Here is a 25,496-nt window from a genome sequence, read left to right as displayed (position 1 = left end):
GTTCAGCACATGTTCACCATGATAGATGTGTTTGGAATCAATGAAGGAACTATCTTCAAAGACGGGAACACACTCACATTCAGTGTCCAATGTGACGGGCACTTCAAGTCTCTCTCTTGTACTGGATAAAAGATGTGATATTTTGCTGGAGAAACAGAGATGTGTGGGAAATCAAAAACCCAAAAGCAGGTAAGAAAATGTTTCCCCAAGGCTGTCCTCAAATTTCTCCATCAAGCAAAATGGAGAACTTAATCCCCTAGGCCTGTGTGAACTGAAACTTTTCTGGAAAACTGTTTTACTTTTCCCAGCTTCTGTTTGAATGTGTCCATTCCAATAGTGTTGTAAGACTTCCTTCACTGACAGCTGGGAGGACAACTCTTCATGTGGAAAGAGAAAAGTCACTGCTGGAAAGATAGAGTACTAACCCTTTAGAAGTCCTGGTTTCGGTGAGCCACAGAGGTCTATAAACAGGTGTTCTTGGGAGTGCGGAGTAGCACTGTCTCCACAAGAATGACCCCCCAAAGAGGTAGGTGAACTTAGCAAACCCCTGACTGAAAGTGAACACTTGCGCTCGTCTGAAGACAGGTCTAAGGTGTTCTTTTTCTCCTTTTTGGATCATCTTAAGATTCTAAATATTGATCTGTTACCAGTTACCTTTCTGTCGATATGATAAAGTCCCCTTACAGATGGACGAACTTATTTGGGCTCCTGGTTCCAGAGGAAAAATGTCCATCACCATGACAGAGTCAAGCTGACTGGAACAGAAGCTGAGGGACACATCTTAAATCTCAAACTTGGATGACAAGAGGCTTTGAAACCTCAAAGCCAAATTCTAGGGATGTGCTTCCATACCACTAGCATGTGTCATACCACTCCTAATCCTCCCCAAACAGTGACAGCAACTGGGGATCAAGTATTCAAATACCAGAACCTATGGGAGAGATTCTCACTAGAACATGACAGGATCCGAAAGCTTAATTATAAACAATTTCCAACTTCTATAATAGGACTACATTTTGTTTTATTTTTCTTAGTAGTCTGTGGAACTTCTTGGGCACTTGATGTAATTATCTCAGGGGACTCAAATGTAACAGACCAGCTTTAAAAGTGTATCTTGTAACAATATGGCCTATTTTTCCCATCCAAATTCATTGGTCAGAACTGCTTTTACTTAGTTATATCCTGTGATGTCCTGAGAGTAGAAAAAGGGTAAATTATACCTTGTTCCAGAAATAATACCTTCAAAAGCTAGGAAGCCTAAGCACAGGAATGACCAGTAAAGGCTATGAAGTTTCTAACGTTTATAGTATAAATGGTGCCAAAGCTATTTCACAGGTGGTTTTTGTTTACTTGCTTTTGTTTTGTTGTTGTTGGTGGTGGTGGTGGTGGTGGTTTTTGGGTTTTTTTTTTTTTTTTTTTGGAAAATGAACGAAGACAGGATTTAAGATAAAAACATAAAAATGCATTTTATATTTCTTTTAAAACATCAATGAATTTTCAGGACGCAGACCAGGCATCTTTGATGGAGCAGGGTCATTTCTTACATTTCTTTTGCTTCCTGCAGTAGAGTGCTAGACACGCATTAACTATCCTTAATATATGTTCATGTGTTAAGCCCAGAATCTATGTTGCTCTTCCCATCCTAATACAAACTTTTAAAGTTCCAAATTCAACCAGGTAATAGGTCACTAAACGGTGAGCCCACAAATACGTAAAGACTTTATCATGTGTGTAACCTCACAAGCACACATCTAGTTTAAAAGATCAGGAAGGAAAAGTCAGCACTCAAAAGTGTTTGGAGAAAATATTTTAATGCCATCCCTTCCATTCTGAGATCTGTTTCATCTTAGAAAGCATGAGAGATAAAAGACCTTCTTTAATGTCATTTCTGCCAAGACTCCAACAGTTTATGTGGCATTAGACAAAATTCCATGTTTGCCACTAGTTGTTGGCAAGATGGTGATGGATAGATTTTGATTTGTCTTCTTACACTCAAAAGGAAACCAGAAAATGATTACAGGACGAACTATCTTTTGAGCAAAATTAATCATTTGTTTACTTGGGAGGGGACAAAGAGTATTTTCAAATAAACAGTTTAAAGTGCTTTATTTTAACATGCTAATACAGACATCAAATAAACACAGCTTATTTTGTAACTGCATCCCATAGAATTCCCCATCATACCCTTTAAGGTTACTGTTTATGGATAATGTCTTGGTCAGCACCCTAGCAGAGCTTAACTGGATAAGAAGCCATAGTATTAGCCAGCAATTCTTTATGTGTGTGTGGGGGGGAGAGGGTGTTTGCTTTTGGAGTTTTTCTGTTTGTTTTAATGATATTTAAGGCAAATGAATCTCTCTAGCAATTGCTCTTCACGTGGCAAAGATTTGATTAATTCTTAATACTGTATTCACAGCTCAGCAATGAAGATTCTTCTAAAATATAAAAGCATGGGTGACTGAAGAAGTTGCCATGGAAACTGCCCCTCCTTCAATTTTTAGCAATTAAGGAACTCATGTCTATCAATTTTTATACTGTAGAATTTGAGGCAAATAACTCTATTTTTAAAACCTAACACATTTTGAAGATGTTTTAAATAATGCAAAAGAAAAGCCCTTCATCTGTCTTAGGGAGATTTTACATTGAAATTATATAAGGTTCAGTCACTTTAAGCTGGTTAGAAAAAAATCCAGAGGTAAAATATATAGCAAAACCTTTTTACCTGTAGTATCTTTGGTTTGAAATATTTACTAAATACTTGTTTTAAAACAACTGCACCTGCAGTTTTGATACATTTCTATATCTGTTTTGCTATATAGTCTGAAAGAGATTTCTGGGAATGAATGGTTGGTCTGGGGCTCCTATGCATTCAATGTCTCCGGAGATATTGGTCCCCTGATGAGATATTCAGGGACAAGGAGATCCTCAAGAATACCAGTTTCTGTTGGGTAAACCTTGCCCCACAAGTTATCACTGACTGATTAGCAATGCCTACAGCCAGGGCATAATATATAGCATAACTTAACTTTCCCTATAACACAGCCTATAAGAAGAGCTTGTGTATGATACACCTCACTTCTAAAAGTTCAGAAACCAATTAGGCCTGAAGTCAGGGCTCTCCTGTAAATAAAAAGAGGAAGCTTCCAGCTCTGAGTGCATAGTCCCCTATGGAATTGAAAATATTATCTATATTCCATCCATTATCCTTATCACCAGTGACACCAACATAATATACCGGGTTCATTACAATAGTGTTTGAAACCAATAAAATAGTAGCAATCTCCCAAAGTAAGAGCTACGCAGAGAGGTTATTAACCTTGTTCTGACTTGCATGCAGTCTTCCCACTCTCATTATGCCTGCACTGCCATTTCCTGGGATGGAGCCTACACATCCACAGAATGTTCACACCACGTTCAGTTGTTTCCTAAGTATGCTACTTTCAAAGTATTTCTGAGAATTAGAAAAAGCTGTGGATATGAAGACATTGAATCCTCTGAACTTCAGACTAGGGAACTCTAGCAGCTCAAGAAGTGTCATGATCTACAAAAGTAGGAGTTGAAATCTCAAGTGGCTTCAGAAGAAGGAAGCCCCCCCCCCGCCTAACCATTGTCTTAAAAACATGAGAGTGGACTTTCAAAATCAATAACTTTCTTTCTTCTTTGCTTTCTATCCCCTCCCGGAATAGTGAAGAGAACAGCTATAAATCTTGCTAATACATTATAATCTCCCTAGTCTTCTAAAAATTGATTTTAGTCATTAAGATAAATCAAGTCCTACTACTTTTCATAATAGCATCCCACAAAAGTATGACAAAGCACCAATAAGGAGACCAATTGACCCCCTCTCTCGCTCCCTTCTTCCCTTCCTCCCCCTTCCCTTCTTCCTTTTGCAAAGCCTTTCGAGTAACCTAGTCTGGCCTTTAATTGGGGATCCTCAAGCCTCAACCTAATAATTATTAGAACTATGGGCAAATGTCACCAATTTTATAAAGAGACATTATAACATGCTATATCATGCCTTCATTATTTCATAAAGAGATAAATTTATTGACAAATGATTTTACTGAGTTTGGTTGCTGTCAGATTAGACTGGCTAATGAAATACCTAATCTCTGATTAACTTTTCAAACTTTGTAGATTTCTGCCAGGGAGCCAGAACTCTGGACAAAAGCAGACTGTCTCTGATAGACACAGAGGTAAAGAACATACTAAGGAACCCTAAGGAGGTCCCAGAGGCCAGAACTCCCTCCTCTCTGATTTCTCAAATAAGTATGGCAGAACAAAAACTTCACAAAGCACAGACTGTGTCTGGCTCATTCAGTGCTATATTCCGAGGACCTACAATCCAAAGCCCTCTAGGCTTACAGAAGACATTAAGATATCATGAAGGCTGGAGAGATGGCTCAGTGGTTAAGAGCACAGACCCGCTCTTCCAGAAATTCTGAGTTCAAATCCCAGCAACCACATGGTGGCTCACAACCATCTGTAATGAGTACAGCTAGAGTGTACTCATATACATAAGATATCATGAAGACTACATCTGTAAGTTTCTTAAGAAATGTGACTGAATGGGGCAGTGACCATACCATGACCAGTCTTCATTTCACTGTTGCTGTGGCATGGCAAGCCTCCCCCAACCCCTCTGATTTGAAGTAGAGAAGAAACAAACAGAAGGAAAAAAGAAAACAAATAAGATAAGCCCCCTTTCAAACTTCTCACCCATAAATTACATCCTTCTCAGGCAAGGGCAGCTGAGCAGTGTATCTCCATACATCTTAGGAGACGTTAGCTGACAGATAAAATCATCCCTTTTTTGTCTTATTCCTTCGGTATAGTGCCTTTGAGCTCCATGAAAATACCAATTTTTATGATTCATAAAATGGCCTAATGTGTACTAGATCCCCTGGGGAGAGGGCTGGATTCTCAGAAGTGGGGACAATCCTGAGAGGACAAGGGAGACCACCACTTCTGCTCACATTCCTGGCCCAAGAGGAACCCACCTGGAGCCCTCTGAACGAAGGAACTGAGGAGCAGACTTGGACAAGATCCTTCCAGTTTCCAATTGTACCAGGAACCCACTTCCCCCAACACACCAAGCCCTGGATAACACACTGGAACACACTAGAAAAGCAAGATTCAGATTTAAAGTGACAACTCACGATGATGTTAGAGGACATTAAAAAAGGACATAAATAACTCCCTTAAAGAAATTCAGGACAACACAGGTAAACAAGTAGAAGCCCTTAAAGAGGAAACACAAAAATCCCTTTAAAAATTACAGAAAAAAAACAACCATGAGTTGAAGGTATTGAACAAAACCATCCAAGATGTAAAAATGGAAAGAGAAACAATAAATAAATCACAAAGGGAGACAATTCTGGAGAAAGAAACGCTAGGAAAGAGATCAGGAGGCATAGAGGGAGGCATTACTAACAGAATAAAAGAGATATAGAGAATCTCAGGGGCAGAAAATACTATAGTAAACATTAACAAAACAGTCTGGCCGGGCGCGGTGGCGCACGCCTGTAGTCCCAGCTACTCGGGAGGCTGAGACAGGAGGATCGCTTGAGTCCAGGAGTTCTGGGCTGTAGTGCGCTATGCCGATCGGGTGTCCGCACTAAGTTCGGCATCAATATGGTGACCTCCCGGGAGCGGGGGACCACCAGGTTGCCTAAGGAGGGGTGAACCGGCCCAGGTCGGAAACAAAACAGTCTGGGAAAATTTAAAACACAAAAAGCTCCTAACACAAAACATCCAGGAAATCCAGGACACAATGAGAAGAGCAAACCTAAGGATAATAGGTATAGAAGAGAGTGAAGACTCCCAACTTAAAGGGCCAGTAAATATCTTCAACAGAATTATAGAAGAAAATTTCCCTAACCTAAAGAAAGAAATGACCATAAACATACAAGAAGCCTATAGGACTCCAAATAGTTGGACCAGAAAAGAAATTCCTCCCATCACATAATAGTCAAAACACCAAACGCACAAAACATAGAAAGAATATTAAAAGCAGTAAGGGGAAAAGGTCAGGTAATATATAAAGGCAGACCTATTAGAATTTCACCAGACTTCTCAACAGAGACTATGAAAGCCAGAAGATCCTGGGGAGATGTCATACTGACCCTAGGAGAACGCGAATGCCAGTCCAGGCTACTGTGTCCGCAAAATTCTCAATTAACATAAATGGAGAAACCAAGAGATTTCATGCAAAACCAAATTTACACAATTATCTTGCCCCAAACCCAGGCCTACAAAGGATAATAGATGGAAAACTAAAACACAAGGACAGAAACTACACCCTAGAAAAAGCAAGAAAGTAATCTTCTTGCAACAAATCGAAAAGAAGAGAGCCACACAAACATAATTCCACCTCTAACAACAAAAATAACAGGAAACAACAATCACTATTCTTTACTATCTCTTAACATCAATAGACTCAATTCTCCAATAAAAAGACATAGACTAACAATCTGGATACAGAAAGAGGACCCAGCATTTTGCCGAATACAGGAAACACATCTCAGTGACAGAACAATTTTGAAAGAAAATAGTCCCAAGAAAAAAGCTCCAGTAGCCATTTTAATATCAAATAAAAGAGACTTCCAGACAAAAGTTATCAAAAAAGATAAAGACACTACATATTCATCAAAGGAAAAATCCACCAAGGTGAACTCTCAATCCTGAATATCTGTGCTCCTAATGCAAGGGCACCTACATTCATAAAGAAACTTTACTAAAGCTCAAAACACAAATTGCACCTCACACAATACTAGTGGGAGACTTCAACACCCCACTCTCATCAATGGACATATCATGGAAACAGAAACTAAACATAGACAAAGAGAAATTAACAGAAGTTAGGGAACCAAATAGATTTAACAGATATCTATAGAACATTTCATACTAAAACAAAAGAATATATCTTCTTCTCAGCACCTCGTGGCACCTTCTCCAAATTTGACCATATAATCAGTCACAAAGCAGGCCTCAACAGATACAAGACTGAAATAATCCCATGCATCCTATCAGGTCACAACAGACAAAACCTGGTCTTCAATAACAATGAAAAGGACAGAAAGCCCTCATACACATAGAAGCTGAACAACGCTCTACTCAATGATAACTTGGTCAAGGAAGAAATAAAGAAAGAAATTAAACGCTTTTTATAATTTAATGAAAATGAAGGCACAACATAGCCAGACTTGCGGGACACAATGAAAGCCGTGCTAAGAGGACAACTCACAGCTCTCAGTGCCTGCACTGGAGAGAGCACACACTAGCAGCTTGACAGCATACATAAAAGCTCTACAACAAAAGGAAGTAAATACTACACCAAAGAGGAGCACAAAGCAGGAAATAATCAAACTCGGGGCTGAAATCAACCAAGTAGAAACACAAAGGACTATACAAAGAATCAACAAAACCAAGATCTAGTTCTTTGAGAAAATCAACAAGATAGATAAAGCCTTAGCCAGACTAGCCAGGGGGGCACAGAATCAGTATCCAAATATACAAAGTCAGAAATTAAAAGGGAGACATAACAAGAGAAACTGGGGAAATTCAAAATATCATGACATCCTAATACAAAAGCCTATAAACTGGAAAATCTCTGGATAAAACGGACAATTTTCTAAGTAGATACTGGGTACCAAAATTAAATCAGGATCAGAGAAATCATCTAAACAGTTCCATAACTCCTAAAGAAATAAAAGCACTCATTAAAAGTCTCCCAAACAAAAAATGCCCAGGAACAGTTAGGTTTAGACCTTCAAAGAAGAGCTAATACCAATACTTGTCAAATTATTCTAGAAAATAGAAACAGATGGAGCGCTACCCAATTCCTTCTATGAAGCCACAATTACCCTTATACCTAAACCACACAAAGACCCAACAAAGAAAGAGAACTTCAGACTAATTTTCCCTATGAATATCGATGCAAAAATACTCAATAAAATTCTCTTAAACCGAATCCAAGAGCACATCAAAACCATAATCCATCATGATTAAGAAGGCTTCTCCCAGGGATACAAGGATGGTTCAATATAAAGAAATCCATCAATGTAATCCACTATATAAACAAACTCAAAAGAAAAAAAACACATGATCATCTCATTAGATGCCGAGAAAGCATTTCACAAAGTTCAACACCCCTTTAAGTAATTCAAGGCCCATATCTAAACATAGTAAAAGAAATATACAGCAAACCAGTAACCAACATCAAATTAAATGGACAGAAACTTGAAGCAATCCCACTAAGATCAGGGACTAGATGAGGGTGCTCATTCTCTCCCTACCTATTAAATATAATACTTGAACTCCTAGCCAGAGCAATCAGAAAACAAAAGGATACAAATTGGAAAGGAAGAAGTCAAAATATCATTATTTGCAGATGATATGGTAGTATGCTTAAGTGACCCCAAAAGGTCCTAAAACTGTTAAACAGAAACTCCTAAAGCTGTTAAACAACTTCAGCAAAGTAGCTGGATATGAAATTAACTCAAACAAATCAATAGCCTTCCTCTACTCAAAGGATAAACAGACTGAAAAAGAAATTAAGGAAATGACACCCTTCACAATAATCACAAACAACATAAAATACCTTGGTATGACTCTAACCAAGCGAGTGAAAGATCTGTATGACAAGAAGTCAAGTCTCTGAAGAAAGTAATTGAAGATCTCAGAAGATGGAAAGAACTCTCATTATCATGGATTGACAGGATTAATATAGTAAAAATGGCCATGTTGCCAAAAGCAATCTACAGATTGAATACATCCCCATCAAAATTCCAACTCAACTCTTCACAACACTAGAAAGAGCAATTTACAAATTCTTTGGAAGAACAAAAAGCCTAAGATAGCAAAAACTATCTTCAAGAATAAAAGAATTTCTGGGGAAATCATCATCCCTGACCTCAAGCAGTATTACAGAACAGTGGTGATAAAAACTGTATGGTACTAGTACAGAGACAGGCAGGTAGATCAATGGAATAGAGTCGAAGACCCAGAAATGAACCCATACACCTATGGTCACTTGATCTTTGACAAAGGAGCTAAAACCATCCAGTGGGGGGAAAAAAGATAGCATTTTCAACATATGGTGCTGTTTCAACTGGAGATCAGCATCCAGAAAAGTGCAAATCAATCCATTCTTACTATCATGTACAAAGTTCAAGTCCAAGAGGATTAAGGACCTCCACATAAAACCAGATACATTCAAACTAATAGAAGAAAAAATGGGGAAGAGCCTCAAACACATAGGCACAATGGCTTATGCTCTAAGATCAAGCATAAAACTGCAAAGCTTCTGTAAGGCAAAGGACACTATCATTAGGACAAAATGGCAACCAACAGATTGGGAAAAGAGCTTTACCAATCCTACATCCAATAGAGGGCTAATATCCAATATATACAAAGAACTCAAGAAATTAGACTCCAGAGAATCAAATAACCCTATTAAAAAATAAAGTACAGAGCTAAACAAAGAATTCTCAACTGAGGAATATCGAATGGCTGAGACTCAACCAGGGAAATGTTCAACATTCATAGTCATCAGAGAAATGCAAATCAAAACAACCCTGAGATTCCACCTCACACCAGTCAGAATAGCTAAGATAAACAAACTCAGATGACAGCAGATGCTATCGAGGATGTGGAGAAAGAGAAACACTCTTCCATTGTTGTTGGGATTGCAAACTAGTACAACCACTCTGGAAATCTCTCTGGAGGTTCCCCAGAAAATTGAACATAGTACTACTGGAGGACCCAACTATACCACTCCTGGGCATATACCCAAAAGATGCTCCAACATATAACAATGACACATGCTCCACTATATTCATAGCAGCCTTATTTATAATAGCCAGAAGTTTGAAAGAACCCAGATATCCCTCAACAGAGGAATGGATACAGAAAATGTGGTACATTTACACAATGGAGTACTACTCAGCCTTTAAAAACCATGACTTCATGAAATTCATAGGCAAATGGATGAAAATAGAACATATCATCCTGAGTGAGGTAACCCAATCACAAAACGCACATATGGTATGCACCCACTGATAAGTGGATATTAGCCGAAAAGCTCGGATTACCCAAGATACAATCCACAGACCACATGAAGCTCAAGAAGATGACCAAAGTGCATATGCTGCAGTGCTTTTTAGAAGGGGGAACAAGTATTCATAGGAGGAGATACGGAGACAAAGTTTGGAGCAGAGACTAAAGGAAAGGTCATCCATAGACTGCCCCACTTGGGTATCTAGCCCATATTCATACAGCCACCAAACCCAATTTTGCTGATGTCAATAAGTGCATGCTGACAGGAGACTGTTATAGCTATCTACTGAGAGACTCCGCCAGAGCATGACAAATACAGAGGCGAATGCTCGCAGCCAACCACTTAACTGAGAACAGAATGCCCATTGGAGGAGTTAGAGAAAGGATTGAAGGAGCTGAAAGGGTTTGCAACCCCATAAGAACAACAATATCAACGACCCAGAGCTCCCAGGGACTAAACCACCATCCAAAGAGTACACATGGACTCCATGGCCCCAACTGCATATGTAGCAGAGGATGGTCTTGTTGAGCACCAATTGGAGAAGCCCTTGTTCCTGCCAAGGCTGAATCCCCCAGCTATACTGGGAATGTCAGGGCAAGGAGTTGGGAAGGGGTGGGTGGATGGATGGGAGATATATATATATATATAATAAAGATATAATAGGGATGCGAATATATATACATATATATATGTATATATATAATAGAAGAAGGGGAGGAGGGATGGGATAGGGGTTTATATAAGGGAAACCAGGAAAGGGGATAACATATGAAATGTAAATAAATATCCAATTTAAAAAAATGGCCTAATGTACTCCTTAACTGTCATAGCTGTCTCCTCATAGCCTCATGCATACATTCTTCCACGTAGACTTCCTGCTGTGTTCAGAGAATGCCAGATTACCAGGTTTGTGACTTATGTAAGAAAGGTGAGACTTTTCTATGTTTGGGAAGGATATGCAATAATAACAATCTGGTAGGAATGTCTAACCTCTGGGGATGACACACACATTCCTTACATTTGACATGTGACCTCCTAAATTGAGGCTGATGCACATCTCATGGCCTAAAATCCCAGAAACCCCCTTGGTTGTCAAGGCTCTCATCCTGACTAACAGGCATTTTCGAGTTAGTCAAAGCAGGGCATCAGGAAGGAATTAGCATCTTCTTTTACTCATCTTAATGACCTGGTCATGAAGGTCAAAATATGCTGCTTTGGAGAGAAACGTTTTAATAAAGAAACTGGTACTCGTAGGATTACTAGATTCATATATACAAATAAAGGGTGTCTGGGTAAATATTAATTTCTGAAAACAACAAACTTGTCTTAGCTTATATCCCAAACAGTACCTGTGATATACTTAAACTAAACTAATTAACTAAATAAAACAAAACAAAACAAAAAGATCCATTTTAATTGAGCATTCTGATTCACCTGACACTACTATTTATGGTAGGAAACAACAAAGGGCTAAGCTATTAGAGAAAGGACAGAGGTCATGATGGGGTTAGGGGAAGGACAGAACTAGGATACAAAACTGAGGATGGAAAAAGGTTCAAGTTACAAACTGCATGCTTGCTGCACAAGCATGAGGGCTCGAGTTCAGATCTCCTAGACGTTGTTGAAATGACCTAATTCCCAGCCGGATGTTTCAAGGTCTTGACCCTACCTTAGTTTATTTACAATGAGTCCTGGACAGCACAATATGTGGGCAAATACCTAATCTCTATGTTACTAGAATCTACTCTCACATCAATAACCCTGAGTTGTTACTTACTATTTACTATGTTTCATCTGGGCTTCTCTTAACCCCAACAGCCAGCCCACAGGGCCATCCTTTCTTTATTCCTAACCCAGGGTAGCTGTTCTTTCTCTTCTTGCTGCTGTCGTTGTCGCCTTCGCCTTCGCCTTCTCCTTCTCCTTCTCCTTCTCCTTCTCCTTCTCCTTCTCCTTCTCCTTCTCCTTCTCCTTCTCCTTCTCCTTCTCCTTCTCCTTTTCTCCTCCTCCTCCTCTTCCTCCTCCTCCTCCTTCTGCCTCTTCCCCCTCCCCCTTCTGCTTTCCTCCTCTTAGCCCCTTCTCCTCCTCTTCCTTCTTCTCCCTCCTTCTTCCTCCTCCTCCTTCTCCTCCTCTTCTTTCTTCCTCTGCTTCCTCCTCCTTCTTTCTCTTCCTCCCCCTCCTCTTCTTCATCTTCCTCCAACCCCAAGCCTTTGAAATTTAAATCCACCTGTGTCTCCTGCTGAGCTATTGGCTGTTGGCATCTTTATTCACCAATCAGAAATAATTTGGGGCAGGGTCACAGGGGCTAAGGTTGGGGGAGCACCCTTAGCATTACAACAGACAGTAAAAGACAAAACCTCAACACCTAAACCCAAGTAAAAGCTAGGTATTGCAGCCCGGATACTGGGAGACTTACCCAGACAGGCCCAGCAGCTAGCCAGCTAGTCTAGCTGAAGTGGGGAGGTCTATGTTCAGTGAAGACCATAATTTAAAAAAGAAAGTAAAAAGATAGAGCAGAGTAGAGAAGTTGACTTCTGGGCCTCCTACACACATGCACAGGACAATGCACCACACATACAAGTACACATACATGAAAACATAAATAAGACTAAAGGAGGCAAAATAATTTGAAGGGAGCTAAAATGTTTGTTGAGGAGAAGGGTATATAAGTAAGGGAAGCTGGGAACTACTAACTGAAACTGAATCAGGCATTAGTATATGATAGCCTCAAATGAGCCGTAATAAGAAACTGCCCAAATGCACACTAAAAAAATACTGCCTTTGCCAGGTCTGGTAGCACACCACATAACTCCAGCACTCCAAACTTGGTTTGGGAAGATGGTGAGCTGAAACAAGTCTGGATCGCACAGCAAGATCTTATCGCCAAATAAATTAATTAATTAAAAAATTAAAAGTCATTTCTGTAAAAGTGAAGTTAGAAAAGTGAGTATTATTTATGGGTCACAACCTATGTTCCAAACACAGCTGTCTCAGAATATACAACCGATTGCTCCAGCCTAAGAATGTGGGGCAGTGAAAATGGAAAGGGCCCAGGACACTCTCAGTGCCTCTGAATTTCCATTCTGACCCATCACTCAGACAGAGGGCAAGCACTGAGCAAGCATGTTTTCTGGGTGTCCATTATATCAACTTTTCTCCATGACTATAACTAGAATTAATGCTAAAAGAAGAAGCAAAACTACTAGATTCTATGAAATGTGTCTTTTGTTTGCAGAGGGGAAAAAAAACCAAAACACAATAGGCAGAGTGGCCAGGCCGTATACTAGAATAGGGACTAAATATACACGGAGGTCCCTTACCACTTAATGGCAAGCAAGCATGGCAATTGAAATCAATGGCAATGGGGCTAGCTCGTGTTCACCATATTTATTTACTTATTGTATCTATTTATGTCTGGCAGGTGCTATTCTTACGACTTTTCAGTGATGTAACGTGTTTCTGCTGCGACACATCTCCTACAAGTTGGTGGCATCACCCCTCATTACCCAGGTGAGGAAAGTCAAGGCAAAGAGGAATTAAGGAATATCCCCAAGAATGAATTGCTGCTAATGGTGGGCAATGCTAGTCTGTAACTTCTGCCTTAAGACTAAGCTGTCCTGAGTGGGAACACAAACTCTGAAGTCTGTGGCTCTCAGAAGGAAATGAGAGCCCTGTTCTATGTTAATATTGACTGAGCCTGTAAAAGGGTCAACCAAGCAGAGTTACATTCAAATCAGTGAATCAAGTCAGGGGGCTGAAAGGAGTTTCAAAGTAAGCAGAAAAGACATATGGAAATATGCCATATAACCATGGTTTCTTAGTACTCCTAAAGAAACCTTGTTTACCTGAAATTCACCACCCTCCTGCATCTACTTCTATATAGGTATGATCACAGGCATGTGACTGCACACCGAACTTGATTTTGACAAGTGAAACAACAACTAACGTAGGTTTTATGCACTGTGTATACTCCTGGCTTGTGTAAACAAAGTATTTGAAAAGTGGTTTGGATTTTTTATTATTATTATTATTATTATTATTATTATTATTATTATTATATTGGCATGTTTAGTTATATAGACTTAGAGATTTTCTTCACCGGACTTTGTAACTTTCATTAGAAATTAGTCTTTGACAGTTCTGTAAAAGCATGCAGTGTGTCCTGATCCCTGCCACCTCTCACTTTCTTCTGTCCAACTCACTGCTATTATTCCCTCCTCCACCCTTCCTTCACGTCTCTTCCACACATTCTTGCATTTTTGTTTTACATAGGGGCATCCGTGTGAGCATGGTTTGAAAGTTGGAGCCTTGTGGTACATTAAATGCCTACACGAATGGAGCCAATAACAGTTTTTCCACTAGACTACATCAGAAAACAACAGGGAGGGGTTGGGCCCTGTGACGTCCTGCCTAGCTAGATTCATAACTTACTGTTCACAGCATCCAGTCTTGTGCAATCCCACTCCACTACAGGCAGGCCTAAATACCACAGATTATGACTCAATTCTATTTTATTTATATAATTGTATTATATTTTCTGTGCAGTGCCCAGAAAATAGCATTTCACAGACCTTTTCCCTATCTTCCAGCTTTTACATTTTCTATGATGGTCCCTGGACCTTAGAAGGGGTGTTTACAGCCTTAAGTTTTAAAAATGACTTTAAAAAATATTTATTTGTTTTTAATTATGTAAATATCTATGGATACTTGCACATGAATGTGGATGCCCACAAAGTCCAGAAGGAAACGTTGGTCTCCTGGAGCTAGACTGACAGATGACCACCTGACGTGGGTACTAACAGAACTCAGAGCCTCTGCTTTCTATTAATGGCTAAGCAAACTTCTCCAAACATGGGCTTTTCAAGCAATCTTTTAGTTCTTGAGTTTTCCAAGAAACATATTTAGTATTTAAAATACTTCCTCTCAACTATATCAAAGTGAGAAGCTTTATGGGAAGTCAGGCCTCTTGAAGGATTCTCCATATTCTAGAATATCACAAGGCATCTTCTGTAAAAGGGATGTGTATATTAGACTTCAATATCTAAAATGCTTAGATTCTATATATAATAATATCAGTAAGTCACTGTGTGAATCTTACAGTACTTTACATCTCTTATTTTACAACTCTTAAGCTTGATGCAAATAAACAAATCTTGTTTATCTATCTATCTGTTGAGTTAGACTACACTTTCTCAAAAGAAAAACCCTAGCCCCACTGTGCTAAGATCAGCACACAGGACAAGTGCCCAGCATTCATGATGAATGTTCCCAATACGCTGCCTCTGGTTTAGAGTACCATTCTGTCTACAGTACATCCTGCAACACTTGCCAATGTGTCTCATGATATGAAATGGTTGGGAAGCACTTGATTAATCCATGCTACCTGTGACATTTTGTCCCCGTGGTTTTGAGACTTCTCAACATAGCACCCACAGCCAACCCCGTGGTTCTATCGTCTACAACGAAGCACATCCTGCTTTGTAAATAGCAAGCCCTCAAAACTTTGCAACATGCTTAAAAATACAACATACTGTTAAAAAGTAAAAGCACTTTTAAATTTACATATTTAATTACTATAGTATTTACTAATACTCTACTAGTTAGAAATTTCCATAGGTATTTTGTTTTTGCCTATTCTCCAAATAAAATCTTAATATTTTATATAAATTTTAAAAAAATCTATATTTAACACAGCTTTAATAGTAACAGAATTGTAGTAAATTGACGATTATGAGTGTGGCATGTTAGCCTAGCTATCAATCACTCCAAACTTGTGCTTAAGAAGCACAGCAGCGGGGCTGGGGATTTAGCTCAGTGGTAGAGCGCTTACCTAGGAAGCGCAAGGCCCTGGGTTCGGTCCCCAGCTCCGAAAAAAAGAACCAAAAAAAAAAAAAAAAAAAAAAGAAGCACAGCAGCTCAGCAAATTTCCCTCTCATATTTTCTACCCATAATTGTGTGAGGTATGTTCCCACTTCAAGGAAGTACTGTGCACTAATTCATCATGATTCCAGAGCTGTACAATTATACTTCAAAGGATTAAAATGTCAAAAGTCAATGAAAACTCTTTTCAGAAGACCAAGAAAATAAGGCGATTTCCTAAAAAGTGGATTGAAAGCACTAAAGATCAAGGGGGGAAAAGGCACCTTTAAAAAAAAAATCTGCTTTAAACTAATAGGATGGAGAGTTCTAGGCATATCATTACATGGAAGGAAGATGTAAATAAGAACAAGGGAGGGAAGGAGGGAGGGAGGGAGGGAGAGAGAGAGGGAGGGAGGGAGGGAGAAGAAGGCAAACCATAATGAGTCAGGAATCTCTATCCCTTAGCTAAGTGCCCACAAGGGACATCTAACTATAAACATACAAGGAATTAAGAATAAAGAAGAAAGAAATAATGATTCAACAATCCCAAGAAAAAGAGAAAAAATATTTAGGAAAGAAAATAGTAAGAAAGCATCTGGTATCACCAAGCCCAAATAAGAAGCCTCTAAGGCCCACTCCCATAGGCTGCCTAATAAGAAGCTTCTAAGGCCACTGGCATAGGCTGCCTAATAAGCCTTCAAGAGTCTTCAAAATAAGCCCGGAGAAAAAACCCCAGGATGCTAATACCCCAGGGTATCTTAGTAATGGCATGGGTGTGATGGGTCCTCTCCCACTTAGATTTTTAACCCTGACAGACATAATAATCACTTATTCAAAAAACAAAAAACAAAAACAAAATCTGGGACTATCAGGGTGGATACAAGTGTAAATCTGGTTGGTTTTGTTGTTGTTGTTGTTTGTTTTGAGGCAGACTGTTATTCTGTGACCCAGTCTGGCTTCCAGCTCATAACAATCCTCTTGCCCTGTCCTTTGAAGTTGTGGGTTTGCAAGTGTGAGCCAATACAACTAGAATTCGGTTACTTTTAATAAATTTATCCTATTTTAAATCGAATATGCTCTTAGCATACGAAAATTTAAAGATGCAGATTATAAACATGAAATGAACCATTATCTATCTGGTATCTGGTGGTTGTCCAGTCACCAAAAATAATGACAGATAAGGTTTTAATGTATTTTCCTCCATCCATTTTTTTCACATGTTCCTGATGTTGTAGGAACAATTCGTGGTCTATTATATTTAAAACTATCTCGTCTCTTATACAGGTGTCACTTCTTAAATTTTAGACTAAAACAACTGGCTACAAGCACGTTTAATTTGTGGCAGTATTTTCACAACACATTAGAAACCAACAGCAGCTTTTGGCTGTGGCTGCAGGAGACCTACCCAGAATCTCCCCATTGGCTGAGGGGTGGGGATCTTGGGCCTACTACACCAATGCACCCCAAGTGGGACACTGAGAAGAGAGTTCAGTGCCCCAGTGTCAGAAACAGGAGATTCCTATAATATATCTGTTCCAGGGCAGAAGCTAAGAACTATTGTGATGAAGAACAAATTCCCTGTGTAGAATTAAGTAACTTATTTAATTCTATATTACTCTACTGTTGGGGGTGGTGGGGCTTTCAAATAATCCACACATTTAAAAACCTGTCCCTGAGCGTGATCTTCTCACCATGTTACTAGATAAACCCTGTTACACCTCTGGCCTTGGTGAAGTATACCAAGTACTTATGAAGGTCTACCCAAAAAAACTCTCAGGAAGAAAAGGCCTTTTCACAGGTAACCCTACCCCTATTAGATATACACTCAGCATTCTCTGAAGCTTCATGCTGGCATTCACAGAACACAGAAAAGATAACTCCTGTCTTGCCCATCTTGCCAAAAATAAGGCATCTGGTATATTATTTTAAACTTCACAGAAAACAGAGAAGGAATTCGTAAGTGTAAGACATTGGCTATGCATTTCCTGGTAATATACTTCACAACAAGAAACACACATTTCTATAGTAACTAAGAGGTCTGTGCAACTGCTTTAAAGAGATCAATACTGTGTTGCAAAGTTGTAAACTTCTGATTTGTTTCATCCTTCTGACCAAACTATAGATTAAAAAAAACTAAAACAATTGTATCTAAAATGTAAAAGTATACTCTGTTCTTGCCACACCCTAAACAACACTGTATAACTAACTATTCACGCAGCATTTATACACTATTATAAATTATTGCTTATAAGACATTATAGGTAATCAAGAGATTATCTGAAGATGTGAGGAAATGTGCATGCAGTTACTATTGTTATATACAAATACTATTTCTTGGATAATTATTTGAATATCCATTTGGTTATCTGTGGGAACCGTGGTGCCGGGTTTCCCCAACACACACATAAACGATGATTTTTAAGATGCCTTGTTGTCTACAAAACTTACAAAGTTGTGTATCTTTAAAGACTTCCATGTATAAATCCGGTCACCAATAATTAATTACATACTCACAGAATTCCTACTTCTATAACAAGCACAGCTACAGGAGAAGCCTACAGAACAAAAATATCAGGAAATAACTATCAAGCAAGACATGCCTGAGCCATATCCGCAAGGCAGGACTATCTGTGCCACATGATGCGTAAATACAGCCCAGATGTCCAGTTTGATAAGCTCCATTTGAACCTTTCTGGGACTGACTATCCACATCCACGAAATGACATCACTGACACCTAATCCACAGGCTATGTAAGGTCCAACTCTGGCAGTGTGTGCAAAAGGCTATGTGCATGCCTTCATCGTAAAGGCTCCTATTTCTTCTCAACGCCATCCCCTTTGTATAAGGGAGGGGTCTAGAATCCCACAAATCAAGGATCTGAAAGTTCTCAGAAACAAAGTTGGTGTTGACTTTGCTAGTGAAATGAGGTCCTAAGTAAGTTCTGTAACACTTTCAAACACCAGCTTCCTTCTCAGTCAGAGATTAGTTAACTTGTCTGGATGATGACCAGCTCGAAGAAGGTTTTGTCACCAAAGAGCTTATGAGGGAAGATAGAGAGCAGAGAAACTGTACCTGAATGCTGTCTCCTAGAACAAGAACCCTCTTCTTGAACCTAAATGGCTATTAATAAGAGCCATGGAGTGAAGTAGAGATGTATAAGATAGGGAAGCAGGAGAGGATTGGCTTTACCCAACAAAGAGTAGGTTTTTATAAGAAATACTGGAAAAGTAAGTATGCCATTCTAGTATGAAGGATAGGAGATCCACAACTCTAACTGAATCTGGGGAAGAGTGGCTGTTAGAACTGCAACATACAACTGTACATGTGTAATAATGGAGCAGAACTCCAGATGGTGACCAAGACCAAAACAGTGTTGTTCTCTGTGCCCTTATCGTGCATTGGTTAAAAGTCTTGCCACCTCTGAATCTAAAGTAGCAAAAGATACGACAGAGCACACCATAGAGAAGAGAATGGGCATCTTCAAACACTGGGAGGGTCAAGTCATCATGAGGATGTGCAGGAAGAAGGGTCAACAGGAGTTCCATTCATCTCTCTACAGCGACCTGAAGTGTGGAGTTGTGATTCAAGTTCTCTGGTATCCTCTAAGGTCAAAAGGAAATTTGATTTACCTTTTAAATATCTTATTTCCCTTCCTGTATTCTAGTGTAATAAGAAGATGACATTGGAGCAGCCAGGCATGGTGGCACACGCCTGAAGTCCCTTCATTGAGAGGTAGAAGTGGGAGATCAGGAGTCTAAGGATAGTCTTGACTATATCCTGAGTTCAGGGACAGCCTAGGTTTATTGTGATGTCTCAAAACACACAATTTTTAAAAACAAAACAAAATTTAGAGAGACAGAGATAGAAGACTATCACTGGAAATTCTTCAGACATCACGTTTTCGTCACAGAAAAATAAGAACCACCCACTGAGCTGCACAAATGGTTCGACATTAGATCTCATTAAACAGTCCGAGGAAGCCTGCAGGTATTTATGGCAGCCTATTGGTGAGGAAAAGGTGGAGGAATATCACCAAAGATATCACCAAAGCTTGCTGATAACAAGCTTTGAGGGTGTGTCCATTGTTCCCAGACACCCTGCAATCACTAACCACAGGTAAGAGTGGATGGGGCAAGACAAAGGACCCCAGTGCTCTGCATTGGAGACTTCCTAATGCAACTTTCAACAAGGCCATTTAAGAAATCCACGACGTCAGCATCTGAAACCATGAAAGTTGTTATCCTAAACTGGAGCATCTAAAAGTAGATTTGAGTGGTTTTCACTGAGTTTTTCCCCCCAGTTGCCAAGGTGTAGGGGGTCTCTCTCTCTCTCTCTCTCTCTCTCTCTCTCTCTCTCTCTCTCTCTCTCTCTCTGTGTGTGTGTGTGTGTGTGTGTGTGTGTGTGTGTGTGTGTGTGTGTGTGTTGACTTGTCTGCAGATCTCACATGCTTAGCAGATGTGAGCAGAAATCAAAGCTGTGCTGCACACAGCCCTGGACAGTGGCTCCCTGAAACAAAGTTCAGCTTTTCACAATGGCATCGCCAGAGTGATAAATGTGCACATTAGAAAGTTAAATCTCACAGAAAAAAATGTTCAATAGAGCCATCAATTTTATTTGGGTTTCATCTGGCTGCAATTTCTGTCTGCAGTCATTTCATTGTGGAACAACTGAGCACTACACAGGCACCTGGATTCACTTCGGGGTCTCTGGTCCATGAACTATGGCATTCCTCACATAGTTTTCCAGAGCAAGGACTGTAATGTCAGTTCCCTACCTCCTAGGTCACTGTAAAACATTCCCTGCCCTTTGATGTGAAAGAAAAACACTCCACTTTTCAATATTACAAGGACTGGAATTTTTTTTGAAGGAAGCCAAAACAGCACTCTGGAGGCCAACCTAAGAGTCTTCCCAACCATGGGAGACTATCGTCAAGTGATAAACGCAGAGTTTACCTCTTCCTAAAACCTAGTATACCAAGGAAAAGAAAACATTTAAACATTTTCCCACAGTTATCCTCAAAGTCCATCTCAATCGTTAAGAATTTCTCTATCCTTTAAGTGCTTGGACAATTTGTTATTATTAAATGTATGTTAAGCCAACATTTTAGAACATTGCTGTTTTCAATTATTTTTTCCTCTCCTTCCCAGCAGGAATTTAGAGCTATAATAACAATTCCACACCCACCTCTTACTGAATAATTATAATTGTGGGCCAATTAAACTAATCATCTTTTCACATATTTTTATCCAGTTTACAGATGTAAATCTCTCCTGGACTGCCAAGAATGAAGGTTCCTCTCAGATAGTAGCCAGGAATCTTCTAGAGAAGCCAGCATGGGGGCAAAATCAACTCCCAGGAAAATTACTAAGTAATGCTTCCAAATATGTTATATGAACAGGGGCCAGATATCCTACTGTGAACCATTCACAAAGGACTTTTCTAAGTCAAAACCCTCTATTGATGTGGTTGAGTTTAAACAGAAACACTACCAAATCATCTAAAAAGGAGATTCCAAAGAGTATAAGATTTTAGATGCCTAATAATCCATCACATACATGTTTAGAAAAAGGAGCAAGGAATAAGATGGTCTATAAAGCTATTTTAAACGCTAAGGTTTGTTACTGTGATAGGAACCAGTAAGAATGGAACAACTGAGCTCAGAACCCCTTAGAGAAATCTTCCTTGAAGAGCCACACAGTGCACTATTTTGGAAGGGAAGAACACACTTCTAGCCAGACATCTAGTGACAGTGAAAGGGGAAAGTGCCAACCGCAGACAAGGACAGCAAGTGGGAAACACAGTTCCTTTGTGTACAGCTACTCCAGGAAGAGACATGCCAGTTCCTAGATAAGTCACCATCTGATGAGATTCCTGACCCAGCTGACAGTTTAGAAGACTTAGATCTTCAATCTGCTCATTTTGCTCTCTAAAAGTTCAATAGCACAGCTTAATAACAACTTCAAATATCCACCACAGTCCCATAGGTTACTTTAGCAGTGCAAATAGATTCTCCAAAGGTTACACAGTATATATCTCATGAATTAGAACAACTGCCTACCCAGATTACCACTTCGATTCTCCCTCAGATTCTATTATCAAAAGAACAGCATTAAAAATCCTGGGGATTTAAGAGACACAGGAAAACAGGATTGGATTCTTTTAGTTTTGTTTTGTTCTTGCTTGTTTCTTTGTATCTCTGTTCACTTTAGTGTCTTCTCTAAGTATCCGAAACTGTGTATGTTTGGTAAACACAGTACTTTTGCTCTGTCCAATCTTTTTTTCTAGGTGGTGGTAGGGAAGCCAGGTCACTGCTTGATATGTTCATTTCCCAGCAACAGGGACTTCAAAACCCTAATCAATCGCCCAAATACATTCTAATGAGATGATTGAATAAAACCACTTTTCAAACCACAGCTGTCTGGAAGACACTTTTCCTATGTGTGATATCAAAATCTTGGGTAAAGAATAAGTGCAAAGAAAGATAATCTGTAACATCTCAGTAAAGTGCCCTAAATACAGCATCTAGTTTTTACTTTTACAGAAAGAATAGAGGAACCACAGGAACAACTACACACTGGGGCTCACACTCAACCTTGAAAAACGAACAGAGCAATTAGAGATCCCACCTTTAAGAAATATAAAAACACAAGGCTGTGGAGACAGATCAATCAGTAAAGTGCTTTCCACAGAAGCATAAGAATCTGAGTATAGGAATGCCCGTATGAAAACTGGGTGTGACTGTTAGGTGCCTATACTCCCGGTGCTGAGAGGGAGACCCCTAGGGCTCGACGGCCAGCTAGTCTACTCCAATAACTGGTGAACCTGAGGTCCCAGTAAGAGACTCTGTCTCAATTAAGAGACAGAAACAAGTCAGAAAGACACCTAATATCAAACTCTGGCCTCCACACCATCCACATACATGTCATGTGTACACAAACAAGTAAACACACGAACATAAGACAGTAACTATGACAACATGTTACAAAGCTACAAGAAATTTCAGCGAATAAGACCATGCTGTGTTTTGTTTTGTTGTTACTGTTTGTTGGTCTGTTCTGTTGCCTAGTTAAACACCCTCTAAAGCAACAATATTGAAAACCCTAACCTAAGAGCTCAGTCCTTTAATTGGACAAAAAAAGGAAGGAAGCAAGCAAGCATTAACTGATTGGTTTGCATTTAATGTGTTAGTTCCTACATGAAACCATCAACCCCAACCACCCAAAGGAATAACTCCATAGATCGTGCTAAAACCATAAAGAAGGGAATCATTCAACACTCAACACAGGTATTACACAAGTAGCAACACATTAAAGACCTCAAGACAGCCATCTTCTCTAACAAAGCCTTTTGTTACCCAGACAGCCATAGGCTCAGCAACACACACTCATTCTGAAACACCTAATGTAAGCCCACCTACTCTCTCTAGGCCGCAGCCCTTAATTCTCCCAGAGCACAGGCCTGGGCCTCATGGGGTTGAACAAAAACCCATTAAATTCCATTAAAGAAGACTCGTTCTCAATGAAGCTTTCTTAGGTCCCTATTTCCTTCCCTGTATGCCTGCTTTGCCTTTAAATATCATACACAGAATTTACTGCAATGATCCAGCCGCTAGTCATTTACACACGCTACTTGAAAGAAAAATATCCCAGCAAGCTGGATACTATACAGTGATTAACATAAAATTCCACACTGAATTCTTTTTTTAAAAAAAGTATTTTATACATGTGTATATTTTGTCTGCATATATATCTGTTCGCTGCACACATGCCTGGTATCCATGGAGAACAGCAGAGGGCACTGGCTCTTCTGGAACTGGAGTTTGAGTGGCCAGTTGTGAGTAACTATATGGGTGCTGGGAAGTGAACCTGGATCCTTTGGAAGAATAGTTAATGTCACTACTACTGAGCCATCTTTCCAGTTCCTGTGCTTTTTCTTACTTTTCAAAAATATGCTTTTGTTATTTTTATGCATGTATGGCTATACATGGGAATGCGTGTGTATGCCGCATGTGTGTGGATACCCTTGGAGGCTGGAGACATTGAAACTCTGAGTCCTAGAGTTACAGGAGATTGTGAGTCCATCAATGTAGGTGCTGGGAATTGAACTCAGGTCTTTTGCAAGAACAGTATGTATTCTTAACCATGTCTCCAGCTTCCATAGTGCTTGCTCTAAATGTTTCTTCACTAAGATCAGTTTTCAAAAACGCAAATGATTATCTCAAGGTGAGGATTACAACTCCGGAAATGTGGTGCAAGATGTGGTACTTCAGCTCTAACTAGGGAATGGGGAGACATGAATTCCTCCGTCGAAGTTTGAATGAGAGCTGACCCCATAGGCTCATATGTTTGAATGCTTGGTTCCCAGTGAGTGAAACTATTTGGGAAGGACTGGGGGGCGTGTCTTTGTTGAAGGAGGAGTGCCACGGGGGCTGGGCTTTGAGATTTCAAAAGCTCATGTTATTCCCAATTCGCACACTCTCTTTGCCTTTTCAGCTAATACTCAGTGCCATGTCTGTCTGGCCCGCTGCTATTCTCCCTACTATGATGGTCACAGACTCACCCTCTGAAGTTCTAAGTTCCCATTAAATGCTTTCTTCCGTAAGTTGCCATGGTCATGCCTTCTCTCTTCACAGCAATGGAAACATGACTAAGATGGTCATTTAACTTCTCTGAGCCTCTGCCCTCCTCAGCTCCTCAAGCTGTCCTGGTCTAGTCCTTCCTCACCCCCTCCCTACAGTCCCCCCTACCCTCTCCCACCCCCTGCCAGGTGTGCAAAGACAAATACTGCTCCCCAGGTCTTCTTCAGCTTGGCTCAATGATCCTTCAAGTTCAGTCTCCCAGAGAACCACCTTCTTTTCACCTCCACGTTTTCTGGGCTTTAGTCCTTGGTTGTCCCTGGAAGAGTCTTTTGTTTAAAAAACAGCCCTGAGGTTCCCCAGGGGCTGAGGGTTAATGCAGGTCTCTTAGAGCAGGATGTGCATAATCAGACTCAGACAGCAGCTGCTGAGCTGCAGCTAATCCTTAGAGGACTGCTCAGCCCTCCTCCTTCTCTGGAAGTGAGATTGCCTGGCACCAGTCCTGCTCCCGGCTGCTGGGCCCTTATGTTTTCAGCACACTGCAAACAACATCGTCTGTGAACTCCACTCTCAAAATGCCAACAGATTTCTTCGTTTTGCTTTATCAAGCTGCCTCTCCAGATGCAACTGCTTCAAACAGAAGCCTGGTTGGTGTCCACACACTAAATATCATATATAAATGATGTGGGGGTGGGAAAGGTGCTTATTGAACCATGGAGGTGAAAGTCTGTGTTAACAGAATTACTACCATGCCTGGGTTCTCATGAACAGGCAGTATTTCACACAACAGTGAAGGTGAGTAAAACATCCAAAGTCACCACTAAATATACGACACTGACACGACTTCCTAATCCCAATAGAATGTTCCCTGTAGGTGGAACACCTGTCAATCCAATCCAGTCCCATGGTCCTCAAAAATAAAAACACTTCGGCTTTGTTCTCTTGGAAATAAAACATGGCTAACAACTTAGCTTTAGCAAAAGAAAAAGAATTGTTTTCTTCTT

The 25,496-nt window shown here is 39.9% G+C and overlaps 1 protein-coding gene and 1 pseudogene across 1 annotated transcript in view; one reads left to right on the top strand and one right to left on the bottom strand.

Annotated features, from left to right (window-relative positions):
• Positions 1-25,496, bottom strand: part of Sdc2 (syndecan 2) — a 113,814-nt gene that overhangs the window by 65,658 nt on the left and 22,660 nt on the right. The gene's annotated exons all lie outside the window — the stretch shown is intronic.
• LOC148004745 (signal recognition particle RNA) lies at positions 5,503-5,786 on the top strand (annotated as a pseudogene).

Source organism: Rattus norvegicus, chromosome 7 (genome assembly GCF_021556685.1).
Source record: "Rattus norvegicus strain SHRSP/BbbUtx chromosome 7, alternate assembly SHRSP_T2T, whole genome shotgun sequence".
Taxonomy (NCBI): Eukaryota; Metazoa; Chordata; class Mammalia; order Rodentia; family Muridae; genus Rattus; species Rattus norvegicus.
The sequence above is the reverse complement of the archived record's forward strand: the minus strand, read 5'-3'. Positions and strand labels throughout refer to the sequence as shown.